The following is a 23270-nucleotide window of genomic DNA, read 5'->3' as shown; positions in this document are numbered from 1 at the left end:
CACTTGCCACGAGTTCATGCGGAATTTGTTGGAATTTATGGGTTAGGTTGGAGAGGCAGAGGTCCGTCTTGATTAACGAGCTGCCAATGTGATAGATAGGAGAAGGTAACTGATGGAATTTCTAATTGGATGTAGGAAACGAGCTATATAAGTTCATTTCCGATTCTAGCAACTTACTGTTAGAATACTCAAGTTGAAGGTATAGGAATAGTAATGGAAACGGTATGGAAGTCCATTTCCAGTTCCAGCGATTGTTAGAACATGAGAAATAAAGAGAAAGATACAAAGTAGGAGAATGGAACGGACCTAGGATTTAACCCACGACCTCCTGCGTATGAGGCAGAAGCAGTAGCCATATGACTACCAAGCCCGCAGAATTGCTTACAAAATGTACATAATGTAATAAAAATTCCGCGGAAAAAAAATCAATATTTCGTTTCGTTTCGAAAAATTTCGAATTAAATGGACGTTGATTTCGTATCGTTTCGAAGTCTCGGAAGTAAATATATATTTCGTTTCGTCTCGTTTCGAATCAACACAAACATTTTTAATTTCGTTTCGTTTCGTTTCGTTAGGAAAAAATGTCTTATCGCATACCCTTGGTGCTACTCCGATAGATAAGGCGCGAAATTTGAATAATTGAGACTCAACTGATAGTTAATTAGACAACTTGCACAATGAAGACAATGAGCGACAGTTGACAGCTACCTAATTAATTTCCGTGAGATTTGTGATTTGGTTGACAACAAATGCGGTGGAATCTAGCCCAGGTTTTCGTCGTCTTGTTGTGATCTTCTAAACGCATCTTTTTAATTCTTTGAGAACGGCACGCAGAATCTATTTCCGTACAAAAAGCTGGTCCGATCCGATTAAACCGTTGACAAATGTGGGTGAGGGGTGTGCTGAGAAATTTTCGGATATTTTTTTATGGCGGCTTGGCGCATTATTTTGGTCGCTTTGTTGAACGCCGGCTCAACGGACGATTACCGATATGACGAAGAGAAATAAACAAGCCGCAACACATCACCGCTACGTAAATTCGATGAACTCAGTGCAGCGGTCTGCAATCGTCCTATAAGCGACCGTGTGATTATTTCTAATGTTTTTGCTGTTTTCGAAGCACATTGTCGCGCTTTCGATTTCTCTCTCCGTCAGGGTTGCCAGTTCTACAATTTCTTTATCATTTCGGTCTATCATTTGATGTCTTATATTCTTACTGAGTCACATCATTGTTATCAGTATTTGAATGGGTAGCATTAGTGAAAATCTTATTCGAATTCGGATGTCAAAAGTGAGATGGAGCGGAATTACCAGACGAGAGCTTATCGCATGGTCATGCGCCGCCACAGCGTCAACACAATAATTGTTGACAGACAAATAATTGATGTGCGCCAGTTGAAAGCGAAATTGAGCCACGGATTGGGAGGTTTTAGCGTGCGAGTCTGTTTGAAGCGATAACGTAAGTTGGTTTTGTGAAAAGGGTATCACCAATGCTGTTTATAAATCAGTGATTGGCGATGAAGAAAAAATACCAAGTGTTCAAATGGGCACTCCTTGGTTTCTAAGCCAAATCGCCATCGACATATCTAAACGGGTTGTTCAACACGCTCATGAGAGGAAAGCGACCGGGTTTATCACCTATAGAGTAATCTACACTTCTAAAAATCCACACATATTTATTGGCAAAAATCCATAGATTTAACTTATGATGCATATCAGCGCACACATAACCATTCTCCACGCGAACTACTAATAAAATATATTTCCAAATAATCTTTATGTGTGGTCTCGAATTAGCAATTATTTAATTTATGTGTGGTTCTATATCGATTATATTAGGGTGGAGCTATTGCAAAAATTTATAACGGCGACACATATATCTTATATAGATATTTTTGGCAGTGTACGATGAAGCCTCCTTTGCTACCGCTGTGCTATGGGAGACCCCAAATGAACCTGATGGGGATTAAGGTTCGAAAAGATAACAGGGAGACCGGATTGGCAATTTGCAGTTAAGATTGATCGTTTTAGGAACGCTTTGGGGGTTTCTGTAGCTATACCTAGATAGAATGTGGGGTTACAAAGCAAGGTCATGCTGGTCATTATTGAGCTCCGGGCGTTTTAATATGAAGCAGAATTGTTCATCAGTTCGAATCCAATACGCTCGTTGAATGGTAGTCGCAAGGGATTTCGCGTGTAAATTTATGATGAGGCAGTTTATAAACCCGATAATTGGTGGATTATATAGTTGGAGTTGATTTCGTACTTTAACTTTCAGTTCTCTTAAGCTTACTAATTAATCTAATAAATGATTGTGATGTACGATCCTTGCTTAGAAGATCAGGTTCCAATTATGTGTCTACAGCTCATGGTGGTGACTTCGACGACCCAATTCACACATTCAATGAAATGTGTGTGATTCTCAGAACGTGGACCACGGTGTCTATCAGAAGTGCTAGCATCATTGTTGCACTGTGAGCAAGGCGAGAAATTGTTCTAATATTGATAGAGGTAATCCTGTTTCATTTATAACACACTAATGAAACGACGGGATATTAATCCTATCCCAGTGGTCTTTTCGCTCAGTAAACAAAGTACAATGTTCGTCAACTTTTTTCACTGCATTTGTTGTAGAACGTCTTCGCAAAGTGAATCAAAGTCGAACTGCGTTGGAAATGAGGACCATCATTGGATGCCAAATAGTTATATACTTTTGACGTAGGACTACGTCTGTGTTTCAAGCAGGGCTTTTTGATTAGAGATGGTAACTTCTTCTCGTAAGGTTTCTCTCTGACTCTATGGAAAGGTTAACGTAGGTATTTATAGAAATCCTCGTTGAATATTAGAAACTATTACATACAGATTTTGATAAATGTCAGATAAAGATCATCGGAATTTCACAGAAAACCACAAGAAACTTCTTTGCAGCTTCCACCGGCAAATCTTCGAAACAAGAGAATAGAATTGTTGAATTTCGTTCGTTTCGGATCCTCCTCGAGAGGAACGGAGTATTTAGCCCTATTCAAACTGTGAAAAGCATAATTATTATTTAGTAGTGATCGCTTTTTACAATACATATAATCACTTACGTAGAGGGGTCCAATTAACAATTTGATTTACAATCAGAAATTTTAATGTGCGAGTGCTTCTATAATTTTGACTGAGTGTTGACCGTTAAGCTGTCACCATAACGTATTGGAATGTAACCGACAAGTGACAAAAGCAGTGCAGCCAGTATCCTCAACACTCCCTGGCCCGGGTTGTTGAGTATTCTAGTCTTGGTTGAAAATCAAGCACTGCAGCACTGCAGACTTGACGTACATGGCCATCACGCCCCGCGATAACATACCAACCATTACGCACATCCTTCTCAACCAAGATCACCAAATCTCCTACTCGCGGATTCTTCGTGTCCACGAAACTCTTCGTCCGCATCGAGAGACTGGGCAAGTACTCTTGCGTCCACCTTTTCCAGAATCGATCGACCATCAACCTTGCCATATCCCAGTTGGTGCAACATACCTTTTAGGTCTCCAACAGCGGTTTTCTTGCCCGAACCACGCCTTTGGAACTAAGCTGGATAAAGTGGCTTGGCATTAGGGCTTCCTGTTCTTCTGAATTAAGAGAGATGAAGAGCGGGCGGAGGGCGGTTCAAATACCCACTTCGTGTTCGCGTCGGTGAAAATATCCGATAGACATTTGCTAATGACCTGGATTTCTTGCCACAGTTCACGGCTATCACCCATATTTTACAATACCTCTAGATGAATAGCTCTCACGGAGAGACAGGTGAATAAAGCGATCGTCTTCTTTACCACGCTGCGTCCACGTTTAACTTGAATCGGGCCGAAATAGTTAAGCCCGACATAGGTTAATGGTCGTCCGCATTGTTCCAAACGCATCTCCGGTAACGGAGCCATTTTGGTGGTAACTGGCGAAGCTTTACGGATCTTGCATCTCTGATAGTTTCTTGAGACCTGGCGTACTACTGTGCGAAGATTCGATATGTGGAAGCGCTGCCAGGTTTCGTTGACGATTGTCTCGTCATCCCATGTATAAATTTGCGGTGATACTAGAAGTTCTGATAACCGATGATGTCGTGGAAGAATAATGGGAAGCTTGAAATCAAATGTAACATCTGCGCAGAATTTTTTTCTCATTGGCGAACGGAGAAAGTTAGTTGAGTATGCTTTATTTGTCGATCTGCTTCATCGTTAAGCAACACCGCGACTTCGTCCGGGTAAGCTTCGGCTTGCACCATACGCCAAAGAGCTGCCTCTGATAGCTGAATCTCATTCTGCTGCAGGTGACCTGTTTGTTTCGGCTGTCCCAGTCTACGACGTCGAGGGTTATCCAGTGCTCGTATTACATACGCAACGGCTCTTAACAAACGTTCCCATTTGAAAATCGATTGAAATCTCGATTGAAGTTTTCACGGTGCTCCAGACAAGCACGCAACTGTTCGGATGTTCCCAGCAGCCCTTGTGTACTCTTCTTCGGCCATTCTGCTTCAGGACGTCGTAGGAATTCGGGGCCTTGAACCCATCTACAGGTGGAACTAAGACAAGGACCCTTTCCCCACTTGGTTGCTTCATCGGCGACATTTCGTTTTGAAGGGACCAAACGCCAGTCTTCCGTATTCGTATTGGATAATCTCTCTGGATAATAGCGTCTGTGGTCCGATTGGGTCCACGCCAACACGGTTTCCGAATAGATTGGAAGCGAAAGAGATTCGGTAATAGTCTTCAGGATTCTTTCACCTTAATGTGCACATTGTAGCTCCACGCGTGGAATAGACTACGCCTTGAGCGGTGCCACCTTTGCATTAGCCATCACAAGTGCATTGTCATGTCAATTTCTGACCGAAGATCGCTCGCAACAGTGAATATGTGCAGTTTTAGTAGCCCGATTTTAATCGATGAAAAGCCAGGATAATACGGACGGTTGATACGAATTATTGCAAGCTCCGCGAACTCAACGATCCATCTTCTCCATTTTTTCTGAATAAAAGCAGACACTACATCTTCCCAGCCTGTCTTGGTTCTCGAAACGTCCTGAATGATGACTCGTCCGTACACTAAAAGGTGGGACATCAGCTCGAGGGGGTCGAACACGCTCAAGAATGACGCATCGTAACAGGACATTCCTAAAACTCGCTGTACAACTTTCTCATAATTGGTTTCTATTTGCTTCGCAATTCGGAAACCATAGTCACCGACCTGTCTGAGAATTGCTGGAGAGTTAGACAACCAGTTCCTTATTGTAAACCCTCCGTTTTCATGCACCTGTTTCACCTCCAGTGCTAATTTGTGGGCTTTTGCTTCACTGATGAAGCTGTCTTAAGTAGTCATGGACGTAATGCTTGGACACTATCGCTGCGGCTGCTCGGGAAAAGGTAAGTTTGTGTTCTTCGGCATTCAAGTTTTTGATAAACTGTGTTTGGGATGGGGAGCACGTAGATCTCTACATCCATAATGTACAGAAATCTCTGCGCCTGCTTGTCGCCGGACAGGATGAGATCTGGTGGAACATTTGCTCCAGATCGCCACATATTGCCACCTTCCGTTCACGAAAGCCAAAGTCAGATAGTCAGCAATGTAGTCAAGAGATCGGGCATTTAGTGATATCCCGTTCAGCCTGACTTTCGGGGGTTCCGAATCACCCCAAATGGCATCTACCAGTTTCTTGCCGGATCTGCTGAGCATAATTCTTCTGGAGTGACGAGGTGTATGTAGCCGCTTTGTCGATACTCTACAATTTGTCGCTGGAGTCGCCGCTCAAAGCACTCTAGACGTCGCTTCGTTATAGTGACGCTATCGGGAAACTTGAAGTGGTCATAACGCCATCGAAGAATTTTTCAAAACACGCTTGGTCATCCGGGTCAGAATTGAGCGCGCTCGTTTGTCATCATCCAATTCTGGGCCGATGATAGCTGCTATACATACGCTTTCTACAAAGAAGAACTCTCTCACCATGTCGTGCAGCTTGCGATCTTTCGTACACTCGCAAATATGGAGGCTTGAGGTGACTGTTCCATCGGTTTTAGCTGCGATTCCAGCGCGGATATCAAACCAACATTATTGGAACCGATGAGAATTCCGGGGGAAACTGAATCATAACTACACAGAACAAAAAAAAAGTTGGAATTTCAAAATGTTTGATCTGGGTGTTTTTCCCAGTGTATTTATTCGCCTTGACGGACCTGTTTTAGGAATATTATTTTTTTGGAAATTCAATTCGATCGAGTGCTAAGCGATTCTGTTATGTGAAAATAACGAAATGATAAGACGTGTTTTTTCCTACCACACAGGCATACTCTGAAGAAATACCTGGCAATTTCGTGGTGAAGGTCTAGGGGAAACCGCCAAATGTTGAACGGCTAATTTTTTCGCCTATTGTTGAGCTCCCATAAGAAATGCACGTGCGTTCAACAATAGGCGATGAAATTAGCCGTTCAACATTTGGCGAATTACCCTATCTGTGCCCTATTTAATTATGCATCGGGTGGCAGCAGACTGATTGTAGAAGGCGAGAGGGTATATCAAGCCAATCACATATTATTAATCGGCGCCAAAGCAGTCCACGAAGATGGGTTAGGAATATTTGCGACGTGTTTGAAGTTCACATAAAATCAATATACGAACAAGACCTTCGTTCGAAAATTGGACATTTGAATGTTCATGTAAGGCAGGACTGGGAAAATGCAAGCACATCATGGCGGTGTTGAATCATCTTCTGTTGTAAGTAATAATTCTGAACATACCTTATTAAAGAGTATTCCCATCATAATCATATTTATTTATAGGAATCATCACATCTCTATTTTAACTGTAACCGATATGCAACAAAAGTGGGGGAAGGTTGCTGAAAAGGTGGCGAATGACTTATATAAAGTTACGCGTTTATCTAAATTCTGTAACAACCAGAAGCAACAACCTGAGGATGAGAAAAACTGTACGAGCAGTTCATTCAGAGACATACACTTTTCTGAAGATGTAAAGTCATCTATTTTGAATTCGTTCGTTAATGATAATGAACACATTATGGTATTTTTAAATATTCATCCTTAATCTTGTATGATTTTTAAAGCATTCCCTGATAGCAGCTTGGCATCCGAGCTTAATGGCTGCCCAGGAGTTAACGAAGTTGTTGAGAAAAGCTACGACAGTTGCCACGTTCTGAATGAATTTTTGGACCTGACTATTGCATCCCGTAGATCCTCCACCGACACATTAATTTCCATTGAAGATTTCCATCCGGACAATCGCTCATCAATTGATACCGATATCATGGATTTTATCGGCCCACTGGAAATCAATTTATCTGTATTCTACGAGGTGCATGTACGTGTTTCAGAACGCGAGTCATTGCAAATTTGTTTAGAAACAATTGGGCAAAATTCCTCTTCCATGTGGAAAGAAGAACGATCTCGACGTATAACCGCTTCACACGCTTACTCACTGTATACGTATTATTCTACCGGACAGGACAAACTTAAAGATTGGAGGCGAAAAATAATGAACATTGTCATACCTAAGGATTACGAAACAACAGCAATGATGCATGGTTCTTATAGTGCGTTACCACCCGAGCAGCACAAGTCAGACAAAGCTCGGAGGTTCTCCTGATGGGATTGTAATTAATGAATGGAAGATTATTGAAGTCAAATGTTCCGAAAGAGGAAAAAGTCTTCCTCTAAAAGATATGATTCCCTGTCTCAAATATTTGACTCGCAATCAACATCTGCTGAGAAGAATCACCAATACTATGGCCAAATTCAGATGAACATGTTTATTCTAAAATGTGAGAAAATGGATTTTCTCATATATTCGTTTCTTTCCCTTTATAGTGCGAGTATGCATTTATGCGACAATGTAGACATTTGGGTTTCTTAATAGCAATTTCCGTGCAATCGAGTATAGAAACAACATCTTCATATTCAGGTCGGAAGTAGTGTGGCATGTTCGCTTTAATTTGCTGCTGAGTTGGCCACGGCACTAGTGGCTCGCACACTGCTCTAACAAACGGAATAATTCGATAGAACGATCCTGATAATGTTTGGTAGTGCAAGTTGAACAAGGATGCCAGGCAAACGAAAGTCAAATTAGTTTTCATTTTCATAAAAAGAATTAGCACCTCGTCATCCAGTGGAACATTAGAGTGAATTCTCTTTTTATATTCTGGAAGTTTGACAATTGCTTCTGTGATTTGTTCAGCATTTTGAAAGAATTCAATCCTGTCCAAGAGGCGAGCTCAGTACCGGTTTTGAATTTGAATACCATGCTTCTTCGACGAAAAATGAAAAGTTTATCCCAATCGCTTGTGCTGCTGCATCTGCCATCTTGGGTACTTGAGGTACATCATCTCGGATATATGAGGCATGTGAATCAGTTCCAGCGTCACTTCGCCTAGAAGCCCGTTCAGCTCGATCTGCCGCAAGCTTTGCTTTTCTGAGATCTGTTGTTGGAAGATTCATATCCGGTATAGCGCTGGTTCTCAATATCATCCTGCCTGTTACGCGTTTCGAACCTAAATTAAAAGACATATTGAAACACACGTTCACAAAAACTTCCCCTAGATTAAAAAGTTTGACATACTGAAACAGAACCGCAAACTATAGAAGATGTAGTTGGCTCAAACCGGAGTCCCAGTTTCCGTACCCAAATTTTCCGCCTTTTCGTTTCATCGTTTTTGGGAAATGCATGAAATTAGTATCCTCTTCCGTATCGTTCTTAGCATCCCGGTACAATGCAAACCGTTCAGTTTGGTTTAGCGGAAGTCGATACACTCATTTATGCGTCCGTAGCTTTTCCATCGTTTTCCTCACACGAATCCATTTTTTACCTCGAAAACATTTGGAAATAACAGTTGTTTATCACAAAAAATCAAGCAACAATCACATTATCTGTTAGAACAATATTCAGGGTTTTATATTTACCCAATGAATCGCACTTTTTTTTTTCAAGATTTTATTCAGTATTTTTTAATCAAATTTTAGCCAAAAAAGTTCTGCTCCAAAGGCGAAGATTCGTTGTACTCGTTAGGTAACTTTCTGAATCCAGATACAAGTTTGCACTTCAGAATCTGCTTTCCCAGACACTAAACATTGATTCAACCTAATAAAAAACTGTATACTTTAGTTATTTTCTTCAAAAAACGTAATTCAAATTGGAGATTTTCGTACAAGGTTTTGTTTACTTTTGAATCACGCACAGTTATTTTTTTGTAGATGTCGCCACTGTACCTTCGTCAAAGCGAATATTTCTGGCAATCCTGACAATACAAAAAGGTCATCATCTGTCATCAGGAATTTGAAAAAAAAACGAATGTTTACCACCAAAGACGAAGAGGATTATTGGCAGCGATGCTAGATTTGAAGACATGTCTTCAATTTGAAGACATTCGAATCTTTGTGAAGACATTTATTTCGTTAGACATTTTGAAGACTTTTCAAAATATTTGAAGACTTATCTACTTATTTGAAGATACCTGAAGACAATCAATAAGCCAGCGAGTGGAAAATACAATTTTATTTTTTACTTATAAATTCTGCGACTTCTATATGTAAATTATACAAACAAAATTACAAAAGTTATAAAAGTCTTTGTCTCGGGCCTAGAATCTCAAACATAAAAATACCTTCACACTAGCGGGCTGATAACTGCAACGCATTTCAGACCTCATACGCACTTAACTTTGAGTTGTGCGCTGGTTAAAAAATTCCCGATGGCAGAATTTGTTTGAATTTTCCTTGGCGGCGGCGGCGTTTTTGACGTGTATGTAAAAAGGTATTTCGATTACATCGGAACGCAAAAGTTGATTGAATTCTTCTATGACTTGATTTAATCTATTCAACCGTTGAGCTAGAACCTGAATTTTATCTTAATTACTTTTGAATTCATTTGATCTTTTCGGCATTTCCATGTGACTTTCCTCTAAACATCCGTCGGGAAACTCTTTTAATTTTCCGTGAATTTAAAAAAAAATCTGTAAAAATTTCAAAGAATTTTTCGTGTAAAATAAGGAGAATTTCCGATGAAAATTATGAGGAATTTCTTGTCTAAACTCAAGAGAATTGAAATTTGAAATTCAGTTCAAAATTTATATCTAATAATTTCCGTAAAAAGATATATCTATAGGTATAAAGGGAATCCTCCAAAATTTAAATTGAAAATTCTCCTTAATTTCCACAAGTGAACTCTCACAATAAATCCCTTTTAATTTTCACAAGAAAATTGTCTCAATTAATTTTAATAGAATTTTTTTACGAATGTCGACAAGAAATTGAATTTGTTCTGGTGTTAAATGATTATTTCTCATTATTTCCATGGTAAATTTCTACGTGAAAACCTTCCTAAAAAAAATTAGAGAAATTCCACAAAAAAATTAAGGGATTTTTAATTAAATACTAAGTAGCAAAATCAGAGGAAACTTTGTAACCGTTCGTTGCTCCATCTCGAGGTTTATGATTAACCGGTGGCTTAAGCGCCACTTCCGGGATCCGGAAGACCACCGGTCGAGTTCTTTTGCCCGACTAACACTCGACTTCTCTCCTCAGGGGTCACTCGAACGGTCGCTGGCTGAAACTTAAAATATTGCCTTGCACCCAGTGCTTCTCCAATTCGGCCACCTCCCAAGTTATGTTACCCTCAAACTCTTCCAACCCGCCAATAAATCCCGTCAGAAATTAAGCAAAGCGAGTAATCAACGTAGTCAACGGAACGGAACGGAAAAGCGAACGGAGTGATCTTTCTGCGATTACTCCAACTGAAAAAAACTACTTGATCTTCTTACTTACAATTCATGGGGGTTTATTTGTTTCGGGTTGAACACTTTTGGAATTGGTACGGATATGGAAATGGTTATCTAGATCATGGCCATGTCTATACACTAGTCACATACCTGCGCAGGTTTTCTTCTTCGTCGACTTGCTGGGTTTCGCCGGCGCGATGGCGGCGAACCGGTTTGGAACGATGGCGTCGAAGCTGTCCTTGACGATGGTGGCGACAGAAGAATCGCCTAGCTGCAGGATGGTTCGCAGCTGATGAGCCCGTGCAAATATGGCCGAACTAAAGTTGCGAAGTGGGTGGCGGCTGGACGGAAGGCCTCCGATTTTCTCGTGAGAGCTGCGTCGACGGATGTCGCGCTTCCCGAGTTGATTTTCCCCTCCGGACAAGGGCCAACGTACCTCCGCACGGCTTCGCTTTTCACGGCTATGACCGCCCGTGATGAAATGAACCCTCGCCTTCGGTTCCAATCCGGCACTGTGGGCGACGTATTCCACGCGCCGAGCTCTCCGAACGGTCCGTAGGGTTCGGAACGTTTTGGACCACCGTCAATTGATTGGCGATCGACGGTTCACTTTTCGCTTCACTTTACGTACGAAACTTCACCACACTTCGTTTCGCTACCCCGAAGGGCGGGCCTTGACGAGCGCACGGACTCCACAAAAAAAACTCCTCCAAACGATAAAACGGCGGAAATGCCGTAAACCCTTTCGTCGACTCCGGTCGACTCCGAAATTCCAGCCCGTACCAAAAAAAGCGCCACGCGCTGGAAGTCCAACGCGAAACATAAATTAACATTTAAACATACAACGAATAGTTCTACAAAAATTTACCTTTTTTGGTACACTATACTATTTAAAATTGAAATTTGCGAGAGTCGGCTACACCGACAACAGAATCAAATCTACAGAACGAACGAAACAAATTCATTACAATCACGTACAAAATCACTCCAATCACTTTAATTACCTCGACGAATTAAACTTTACTCAAATTCTCTATATAAAACTCTTAAACTCGCAAAACTTCTAACTGCCAGCCGTTATGGAAGCGAAATGACCGAGTTTGAGTTTGTTCTTGAGCAAGAAACCTTCTACAACAGTGGTCCCCAGCATGTTTACTATCAAGGGCCGCAGAGCAATTTTGAATACATTTGCATGATTTGTTTTTCATTTCATGTAGATTTTTACACCCTTATAAATTATTTTGAATATTTATTTCACATTTCAATAAAATTTGTTGCGATGAATCTTCTTTAAATAATATAGTTTGCAGAACATATAATAATAAATTTTTCCAAATGATCATATGCCGTACGATTCTAAGATTTTGAATTTTTGTTGAACGATTATTGTTCACTACACATAACAATAACGATTCCTTAACCCCATTCCATCCGTTCAAGGGCTTTAAATATGCAAAATGTATGCGCGTAAATGCATGGAATAAATAAACTAATAGCAGTCAAAATATTTAAGGTCACTCCTGACGGAATCCAAGATTAAAAGTGTTCGCGTTTTCGGGGGCACACCACTCGATTCAGAGGCGGCGCACAACTGTCATTTTTGTTGATTTAGCTTTGCTGCGTCACAGCATGCGCGAAATAATAAAAATGACAGTTGTGCGTTGCTTTCGTATCGAGTGGTGTAATCTTGGATTCCGTCAGGAGTGACCTTAAATCTCCCAATTCTGTGTCATTGAACGAACAGATAAAAATTGAGATTTCGAGCCACCATTGATCATAGCTTGTCGTGTCGAATAACGACAAACATGTTACAAAGCCAGGTAAACTTGCCACCCGAGTAGCACACATGTTGCACAAAGATCGCAGAAACTTATATGTGACCGGATTCAGTCACAATTTGGTTGCTGCAACCAGTTTCACTTGACTTGTTCTGCTTGGGCAGTAGGTAGTTTTGAAAAGAAATCGAATAAATCTGATTTCCACACTATGTACCTTGTTTCCAGATATCCGATCAATTGAATTTTTCTGAAACCTTTTATTCATAAACTAATCGGAGCTTCGGAAAAATCTTGACTTTGTTAAATATTTTAGGTAGCATCGTTCGAGGGTTCTTTTGATAAATCGGAGGCTATTTTGGACACTTTGAAACAAAAATTATAAAGTAAATTACTCTCAAATTGCCATTATCACCGTGTTGATAGGTTGGATGGTTGTTTGGATGGCAACTTTTTGTTTCAAATTTGGTATTTTTTTCGTCTAGTTTTTTTTTTCAGAAAATCAAAAATCCAAAGTAGCATCCGCAGTCAAAAGAAGCCTTGCACGACGGTAGCGTAAAATACGTTAATCTTTAGCTTACTTTCTGGAGTTAAAAATAAAGCAAATTTAAATTTTGCCAAATCCTAACTTGTATTGAAAGTTTCCTCATTTCAGAGCAGTGAATGACAACATTAGTTTGATCTTTTTTGACCGTTTGAATCTGCAAAAAAATTGACGAATTTGCTATTTTCATAGCCCGGGGTAATACCATCGAAGTTGTTTGCTGTTGGCCTACATACCATTTATGAAGTGATGAATTTAATTATTCATGATGGTGCTTAAACATCGTAATGATGTGAACTTGACAGATTCACTGAGTATAAAAAAACTGAATTTAGTATGATGAAAAGCGTTTCGTATCATCTTGTCCATATCAACGGGCCACATGTATTGCATATTCTGAAATCCTTCGCGGGCCGCAGGAAAAGGCTTCGAGGGCCGCATGCGGCCCGCGGGCCGCACTTTGGGGATCACTGTTCTACAACAATTAACCCATTATTTAGCAATTGCGCCAATTTAAATTTCAAATGGCGACATAGAGTTCGCGCCTTCGGAAACATCGAGCTAACTTTACTACATAGAACATTACAAAGTATCGTTGCCATATTGATTATGGCTGTCGTCATAGTACTCAAACATCACAACATTTAGTCGAGATACAAACCATGTCGACGAATTGCTTTCTCGTTGACACGTATCGAATTTAATTTGAATATGAACATTATTTTACTTAAAAAGAAAAAAAACGTCAAAAACTACAAATAGCTACAAATATTAAATTCAACTAAAATAGACGACACGTAAAGCTATTTTCAAAAACTTATTTACACTTGATTTTGCTTAAAAAGATAAAAACGTCTGAAACTACGGAAATTTACGTAAATTTAAAACGGTAAAAAACGTAAAACGTTACAACTTGTTACACACTTTCGTTAAATTCTTCCTTGAATTCCTTTGGTAATTATTCTAGAAATATCTTTGACCATTCTTCCAGTATTTTCTCTGAGAATTCCTCTAAGAATTTCTTCAAACATACGTTCTGGTATTCTTTCCGAAATTCATCCAGGAAATTGTCCGGAAGATTCAGGGATTTTTTCGAAAAATCCTCCAGGAATTCATTTGGAAGATCCTCCAGAACTCATTCGGTAGTTCCTTCACGAATTCCTCCAATAGTTCTTCCAGGAATTCTTTTAAAAGTTTTCCCCGGGATTTCTGCGGAAGCTATTCCAGGGATCCCCCTGGAAGATCCTTCAAGGTTTCCGAATTACTCTCCAAGAATGCCTCCGGAAGTATACTATTAACAAATACTATTTCCTCCAGGATTTCTTTCGAAATTTACAAGCGAAATTTCGCAGCAATACCTCAAGAAGCTTCTCCAACTACCTCCAAGAATTTCTCCAGAACTTTCTTCGGGAATTCTAACGGAAATTGCTTCAATAATTCCTCAGGAATATCCTTCAGAAATTCATCAAGAAAATCTTTCAGGTATTCTTCCAGAAAATCCCTCCGGAATTCATTCTACGGATACTACAAGAATTCCTTCTTAAGTTCTTCCAAGTATTCCTCCTAAAGTTCCTTCAGAACTTTCTCCAGAAGTTCCTTCAGTAAATCCTTCGGGTGTTCCAACAGGAATTCCTCTGGGAATTTCTTCAGGAGTCTTTCAGAAATAATATGGAGCTCCATCCAGAAGAAATTTATAAGAAGATCCATCGGGAATTTATCCGGAAGTTGATCTAGATATTTATCCGGACGTTCATTAAGAAAGTTCACTGGATGTTTTTCAAGTATTCCACAGTAAATTTTGAATCCCAACAGGGTATCCTTTAGAGAGAAATTTGGAAGAGTTCCACGTGAAAATTCAGTTTAAAAATCCGACTCAGTACAAAATTCAAGGGAAACTAGTTTTTTAAAAATAAGGAATTTTAAAAAATATTCTCTTGAATTCTAACAATTTGAATGTTAAAAAAAATAAACATTATTCAACATCAGTAATACAAGGAGATTTACACACCTATTGGGGTCTCCAGTAGCCTTGCGAGCAAAGGCGTAGGATTGCCAATCCGGAGATGGTGAGTTCGATTCTCGGTCCGGTCTAGGATGTTTTCGGATGGGAGACATTCTCGACACCCTGGGCATAGTGTATCCATTGTACTTGCCACTCAAGAAACATATATGTATACTCATGCAATGGCGGGCACATAGAAAAGCTTTCAATTAATAACTGAGGAAATGCTAATTTAATACTAAGTTGAAAAGCAGGCCTAGTTCCAATTGGAATATAAGCCATTGAAGAAGAAGAAGACCTATTGGATTTTGAAATTTTTCGCTAATAATCATAATCTTAATATTGAAGACATTTGAAGACATTTTTAAACGATTGTGAAGACATTGGAAAATATCATCTGGCATCCCTGATTATTGGAATAATTTGGATCGAAAACTACAGTGATTGCAGTAATCCGGAATACTGGAAGCAACATCGAGTGCTAATGACCTAGACGAAGCTCTAGGCAGCAGTACTTTAGCGACGGAAAAGAAATTGCTTCATCGGCGGGTTCGGAGCAGAAAGACACCGTGTGCATTGATGCACACTGCGGTTCCGTCGAGGAGTGTACCGAATGTTCGCTAAAGCTGGTGTCAGAGACAGGCTCATGACCGGGATACTGACGTCATTACCCTGCAAAGCGGAGCAATAAATAAATAATGAATAAATTTTTTTACGAAAGTATAAAAAGGAGGAAATAACAAATAATGCACTATCTTATCTATCTATCTATCTTACATTATATGTCCAAATGATTGGTTTTATGATTTCCGTTACATTGTTGGGTTATATGGAAACAGAAATATTCTCACATAGCACATTGATGTTCTGGGTCGAGTTGTCCAATGCAATCTCGGCACCTTGATGCGAACCACTTCGACTGACCGTCTGGCAGCGTATTGAGTCCTGCCTAGCCTTTCTAGTGTGAATGGTCCGGTAAGGCTTGCCGACGAGGGAACGTTGGTCGCTTGAAACATACCATCCGGCAGGGTCCACGTGACTATCTCGACACATATTGCTCACCTGTCGCGATTGAGGTCATTGCGATCTTTAATTCGGCCGGATCCCTTACAAACGAATCGGCCTGGTTACCGCGCCGGAGCGAAGGAAATTGGAACTGTGGAATAACACGAGCTCGGTTCTCCTCCTGGTCGTCTCTGTCGTTCAGAGACCTCACGCCAACGAAATAGCTTCCGTTTGCCACCAAGTCAAAGAAAACTGCCACAACTAGAAAATCTTTCCGCGACACTGATAGACACGAGGCTACCGGCAAACCGGCCCAAAGATGGAACTCCAGAGGTGAATTACGGTTTATTCAAGGGCAGTCGTTCACGCTGCTGGAGGATACTGAGAAGTTCCACTCGCGAACACCAAAGTTCTTCCTTCTCGCGGACTGGGGTCAATCCCGTAGCGATTAGGCGATTCCTGTACGTTTTTTTAATAAAAAAAATAACTTCGTGAAAACGCGGACTATAGGTATCCTTTTATGATGGCGGTCGATGCTGACCCGCCGATGACGATTTAAAAAAAATGCCGTAAGGAGTCGTTCAAAAATGATGTCACAGGTTTTAGGGGGGGGGTGGTCTAAGATTTTGTGACTTTGCATGTATTAGGTATACAAAAAAGCGTGACAGAGGGGGGAGGGGGGTCTAGAAATCCCAAAAAGTTGTGGACGTCATATTTGAATCACCCCTAACGTTTGTGATAGACTGTCCCGAGCAGGAGCGACGACCTCGATAACAAAAATTGGTATGATTTAGCCTTGCATAAGAGGTAAAATACCAAAAAATAATACCAAAAACTTATATGCAGAATACTTGAGGCATACCATGTTTAGGTATTTCAATACCAAACGAATAATAATTGGTTATGCATTTGGTATTGAAATTCAATTTAATAACTGAGTTTGTTATGGCTTAAGTATTGTGCATATTAGTTTTTGGTATTATTCCTTTGTTATTTTACCTCTTATGCAGGACTAGTTCATAACAGAGTATGGTATCAATAACAGAATTAAGTATTATTGAGCCAATTTCTCCTGTTTGGGTGGCTTGTTATGGGTCGTGCGCAGCATGCGTAACGAGTTTTGGCTGTTTTTCCTCTACAATGCTGCGCTTCCATCTCCTTCTCGAGTATCATCTGTTGTTCTTGCAATTGGCGAAGTGTTACTTTTATCGTCTCCGAAAACTGGGAAGAGCTACTACCGATGGGACTGATAACATGATCTTTGATTGATTATTATCAAAGCGACTGTGCCCGAGGATTTTGCTACATTTACACCAACAAACGACTCGGTAGTCACACAAGACGGCATCGTAGCTGAAGGGATCGCTGCGGACAGTGAAAGAGCCACTGGCGGGTGTGGAACGGTAACCAATGACTTGCACGCCTTGCATTTCTAGTTCTTCACCTTCCGCTTGCGCACACCCATAGTGGATTCGGGTGTAAAACTACTTTCTTGTTTCTCATGTATAAGTAAACTTATTAGCTTAACCTCTTCGTTATTCGTAATGAGTGCACATAAATGTTGCATCCATAACGAGTAACAAAGGGGCGGGGTTAATGGGCTCAGGTTATTGAATACAAGAAAGCATTTTTAACGCGCGCGATGCATCGGTATCAGTGGCAGTCGTAGTAGTCTGGTGCGTCCAGCTGATTGCGGTCCCAGTATCAGCATCGGTGGTGCTCGTTTGCGTGTTGCTGGAGAATCATCATCGCGGTGCCTTCATCAGCAGTACTAAAATAAACTGTAAATCGTGATGAAGTATCGAGTAGCCATCTGCTACAATCATCAGCGGATGTGTATCGAGGCGCATAAATCGGTCCTTTTCAGGATCAGAATTTTAATGAAAGACAATGGATGTGTGACATGTTTTACAAATGACAACGGATGGCGAAAATTTCTCTCATTTAAACTTGATTTTGTATATAATAATGCACTGAAAAAAAAAATGATATAAAAAGTGAAATATTCTCGCACTATTCGGACAATCGATTGGTTGCTGTTAGTAGTTGTAAATGCCCAACAAGGTTTCAGGAAGCGTCAATCGGTTCTTCTCTAAACATCCCATTTAAAACGGAATAGAGTTGGTTTGAGACGAAATTTCTTTCAAGTGGAATAAAATTAAATGGCAAGGTATGCGTCGCCGTTAGCGATCCCAACGGAATGGGATTAGTGATGGTCATCGGCGAATCCTGCTGAAGAAAATTTATGAGCCACAGTAGTATCTGCAGAAGAAAAGAAATTTTATTTTCAGATTCGGAGAATCGTTTTGTTGCTGTGGATGTGAAGGCGCATCAAGACGCGTATATCACTTCCTTTTATGACCCCCATTTTGAAAAGAAGATAGTAGATTTGGAACGAATTTTCTTTAAATTATATGGCGTCGGTAGCGGTCTTAGCAGTAGAACATCTCTGCTTCGGTAGTGATTGCTACAAAAAAATATTTGCTTTGCTATCGTCTATACTGCCGTCATAATTGTCCCATATACATAGGAATCCCAGCAATCATGGGACAAATATGCGTATGACGGCAGTGTAGCTATTCAGCAGTATAAAGAGGTATCGGTTCGCAAATCTATGGTGGTCCTGAAAAAGGGCTGATTAATTTTTCATTTCACCACTCGACCGCCATCCGATGATTCGTAAACATATATGATCCCAAAAACCAGTAAAAAAACTTTAACATAATTTGCTATAATATTCAACAAAACAATGTTTGGAGCAGTTTTTTTTAATCTCTTTTAAGATTGCTCTCCGAAATAAAAGGGAATGTAGGTTTTGATTCCAATCTAAGATAAAAATGATAAAAGCATAAGAATTACTTTCCCTGGCTAAGCAAATCTTCACCTTAACTAGGAAGGGGAGAAAGTGGTGATGGTGGTTATGGTGGTACTTGATGAGAGGTCCCCGATTCTGTGATACCCTCATGGGTACCACGGAGTTAGATATTGCTTTAGGTATTCAATGGTTCAGAATTGTAATTTTTGTTTGCTAATTTTTTTGTGGAAAAATCTCAATTCTTTATGGAAATTTTGCATTATTTGTCGTAATTTTATATTTATTTATTGCTCATACCTTGATTTCTTTATTGGCAATTTCCTATTTTTTTATGGAATTTTTTTAATTCTTCATTGAAATTTTGTTTTGCCCAGAATCAATGGCCACATGCAATTTAAAAACCGGCTTGAAAAATTATAGATGAGCTGCGTGATAGAATTTGAACTGCGTCGCGCCGATGCAAAATGTCGGTTGGGGGTGATGCTAAAAAACTGTCGGCGCCGGCCGCGCACGTCTTCAGCCCTAATTGCCTCACACGCAACCACAATCGTTCGTCATCCAAGCGCTTTATCTTTATTACGCTGATTGTAGACACAATTTGACGAATGTTGATCGACTTACCTGTCAGGTCACTGCAATCGCCGTCACATTTAACATTGTGGTATTTCCACTTGGTTCGAGTGCATTTCGATCGGAATCGTAGAATGTCACCGCACATTATTTGTCAACAAGCTAACACCTTGCCTCACAAGCCTGATGATAACGCAGGGCTTCTTATGCAACTCCCCCGAGAAGTTGATAAGGCCATCTTGTAAACATGCATTATCGCGCTTTCTATCTCTCTCCCTGCTATTGCGATTGATTCCAACCTTCACAGATCGTATATTTATACCTCCTTCGTGTGTGGTGATCCACCCGGGTTCCTCATCTTTTCACTGTTGTAATTTATTCGCTTGTTTACACATTCTCTTGACACTTTCCTGAAAGCTGACAGCATAGGGTAACCAGATTCACAGTGACAACAGAACGGCTAATTGAAATGTATTGATGCGCTAGGCTTCACAACGAAATCAGTGCTGCTGGGATAATTCCATCTTCAATATTTGCTGAACCACTTATGTGTCAACGTTGAGCAGAATTTATATAATTTTTGTAAAACTCATAATTACTGAATGATTCACTAGATGCATCTTATGTGTATTACAACACTTCTTCAAGTGGTTTTCAGTTGGCATTTCCAAATGCCATAACATTGCAAGCTAAATTGCGCAAACATTTTGCACGCATATGGTAACCTGTACAGTAACTATAATAAAGGACTTATAGGACTCTAGCAACCTGAAGTGAGATAACGATCAACTTTTGCTTCAGTATTACCGCTTCTATGAGTTGTTGATCAGGGAGAATCTTTTAATGCTTGGCAATCAAAATTCTTGCCGTTTATAGAAAACTACATCAAATGTACGATGTGTTAAAATTTTAGTCATTCAACATTAGGCGAATTATTTTTATCAATCAAGTTTACGTATTGGAATCATTTAACTCATTGATAATAAGCAACAAAGTGTCAAAACATTTCTGTCTCTTACATCTGCAAGTTAATACAGCCATCAGCTGTGGGATGAAGACATCATCCTCGTCTCTATCTTTACATAGGCGAACTACGACCCGCATTCAATTCGATCAGAAAACAGTCCACAAGTGGCCACAAACTCGTTACAACTTACAACTATGATACTTCTGACGAATCTATTTCGGGATCGTCACACCGCGCACAATGCACCACCTTATGCACTGAGATGCACACCGATTTGATTTCTTCTTCACGCACATGTTTTCCGGCAAACGCACACAGGCGGCCCTATCGTTAACCGCACCACGAACTCGATCGTCGTCACCGTCGTCGACGGGATCGTAGCCACCGTAGCGTCGTCATCCGATCGGAATGGAGGAAAAGTTTGTACTACTCGGCGAACGGGTGTCGCGAATCCGTCCAACGCCAACAAAACGGTCCATCTGCTTTCCGTAGATTTCGGCGATTTTCCGATGGCGGCGCGGTGGTGGAATGAATTTTAATTCGGCTGCGCGGCGCAGTTTGTCTTGCCTTGGTTACACCGACATGGCGCGCGCGATCACCACGAGATTTTCACGATGTCACATGGGGCGGTATAGAGATGAGTCGTGAAGGCGTGCGAATAATTTCTATGAAACAGCTAAACAGGCCCAAATGCAGCTTGTAATGAAAATTCTTCGCAAGCAAAATACGAGCGCCCAATTTTTGATTAGTTCATCGGACAACTTCTCGCAAGGGCAGCTCTTGTATAATTGGTAATACATATGTCCGTGTACTTAATGGATTAGTGTGGGTTCAAGTCCCACCAGCAGCCGAATCTTTTTTCGCAATCTATCTATCTATCTATCTATCTATCTATATATATAAAACTCAATGTTTGTATGTTTGTATGTATGTCCCAGCATAACTTCTGAACCCATTGACCGATTTCAACCAAATTTGGAACACACATTCTTTATCTTGAGGAGACGACGATAGGGGGGTTAGGCATGTTCTTTGGAAAAGGGGAGGGTGTGGGGGGAGGGGTATTGCTTAGTTATCGGTCAACTGAGTGTAAATTCTGAACCCCTTGGCCGATTTCAACCAAATTTAGAACACAAATTCTTTATCTCAAGGAAGGGACGGGTCGAGCATGCATTTTGGAAAAGGGGGAGGGTATGGGGGGAGGGGTATTGCTTAATTATCGATCTACGCAGTTTAAATTCTGAACCCCTTGGCCGAATTCGACCAAATTTGGAACACAAATTCCTTATCTTGAAAAGGGGACGATAGGGGGTTAAGCATGCTCTTTGGAAAAGGGGGAGGATGTAGGGGGAGGGGTATTGCTTAGTTATCGATCTACTCAGTGTAAATTCTGAACCCCTTGGCCGATTTCAACCAAATTTTGAACACAAGTTCTTTATCTTAGGGATGGGACGAGAGGGGGGTGGAGCATGCTCTTTGGAAAAGGGGGAGGGTGTGGGGGGAGGGGTATTGCTTAGTTATCGATCAACGCAGTTTAAATTCTGAACCCCTTGGCCGATTTCGACCAAATTTGGAACACAAATTCTTTATCTTAAGGATGGGACGATAGGGGGGTTGAGCATGCTCTTTGGAAAAGGGGGAGGGTGTGGGGGGGAGGGGTATTGCTTAATTATCGATCAACGCAGTTTAAATTCTGAACCCCTTGGCCGATTTCGACCAAATTCGGAACACAATTACCTTATCTTAAGAAGGAGACGATAGGGGGCTAAGCATGCTCTTTGGAAAAGGAGGAGGGTGTGGGGGGAGGGGTATTGCTTAGTTATCGGTCAGCTCAGTTTAAATTCTGAACCCCTTGGCCGATTTCAACCGAATTTGAAACAAAAATCCTTTATCTTACATAGGGAACGATAGGGAGGTTAAGTATGCTCTTTGAAAAAGGGGAGGGTATGGGAGGAGGGGTATTGCTTAATTATCGATCAACGCAGTGTAAACTCTGAACCCCTTGGCCGATTTCGACCAAATTTGGAACACAAATTCTTTATCTTAAGAAGGGGACGATAGGGGGTTAGGCATGCTCTTTGGAAAAGATGGAGGGTGTGGGAGGAGGGGTGTTCTTTACAAAAGAGGGAGTAAATCCTGAGCCTCATGACCGATTTGAACCAAATTTGTATCAAATATTGTCTGTCCTAAGGAAGCGATTTTAGTGGATGTGGTTAAGTAATTTAAAAAAATGGGAGGGTGTGGGACAGGGGGTATTGTTTAGTTATCGATCAATTCAGCATGACTTCTGAACCCATTTATCGATGTCCACCAAATTTGGAATCCATATTATCTGTCTAAGGAAGACTATATCAGACTGGGTATGAGTGCCATAGCTAAATGAGAGAGAGGGTATATTCATTAAACGAACAGTTTAGTATACCTTTTTATCGCATAGGTCAATTCAAACCAAACACGTAAGCACGTAATCCCTACTCAAAGATAGAGAAAATAGAGAAACTGGAAGGGACTTTTGGAATGGGTTGGGGGGGGGGGGGATTGGGATTGGGTATTGTTGTTCATCGGAATAATTGTATGCCCAGTGAAAAGTAATGATTAATGTGTTTCCTTCTGAATGGTGGATGTGATTGCTTCTTCAAAAGTAGGCATTTGCCCGGAATAAGGCAATGGTGGGTGTGATCCCTTCTTTAAAAATATGCGTTGCCCGAATATGGCATCGATGAATGTTTTTCCTTCTTTAGAAATATACGTTTTCCCGGAATAAGACCTTTCAAACCCAAGATCCCTTCTTCAAAATCAGTCAATGTTTCCAAAAGGGTCTGTTCACAAATTACGTAACG

The 23270-nt window shown here is 40.6% G+C and overlaps 1 protein-coding gene across 1 annotated transcript in view; it reads right to left on the bottom strand.

Annotated features, from left to right (window-relative positions):
- LOC134207330 (monocarboxylate transporter 2) overlaps nt 1–19661 on the bottom strand; it is a 119691-nt gene extending 100030 nt beyond the window's left edge. Inside the window, exon 1 of the mRNA XM_062683052.1 lies at nt 19515–19661. The gene's annotated coding sequence lies outside the window, so the exon portion shown is untranslated. The remainder of the gene's footprint in view (nt 1–19514) is intronic.
- Between the last annotated feature and the right edge of the window lie 3609 nt (nt 19662–23270).

Source organism: Armigeres subalbatus, chromosome 1 (genome assembly GCF_024139115.2).
Source record: "Armigeres subalbatus isolate Guangzhou_Male chromosome 1, GZ_Asu_2, whole genome shotgun sequence".
NCBI lineage: Eukaryota > Metazoa > Arthropoda > Insecta > Diptera > Culicidae > Armigeres > Armigeres subalbatus.
The sequence above is the reverse complement of the archived record's forward strand: the minus strand, read 5'-3'. Positions and strand labels throughout refer to the sequence as shown.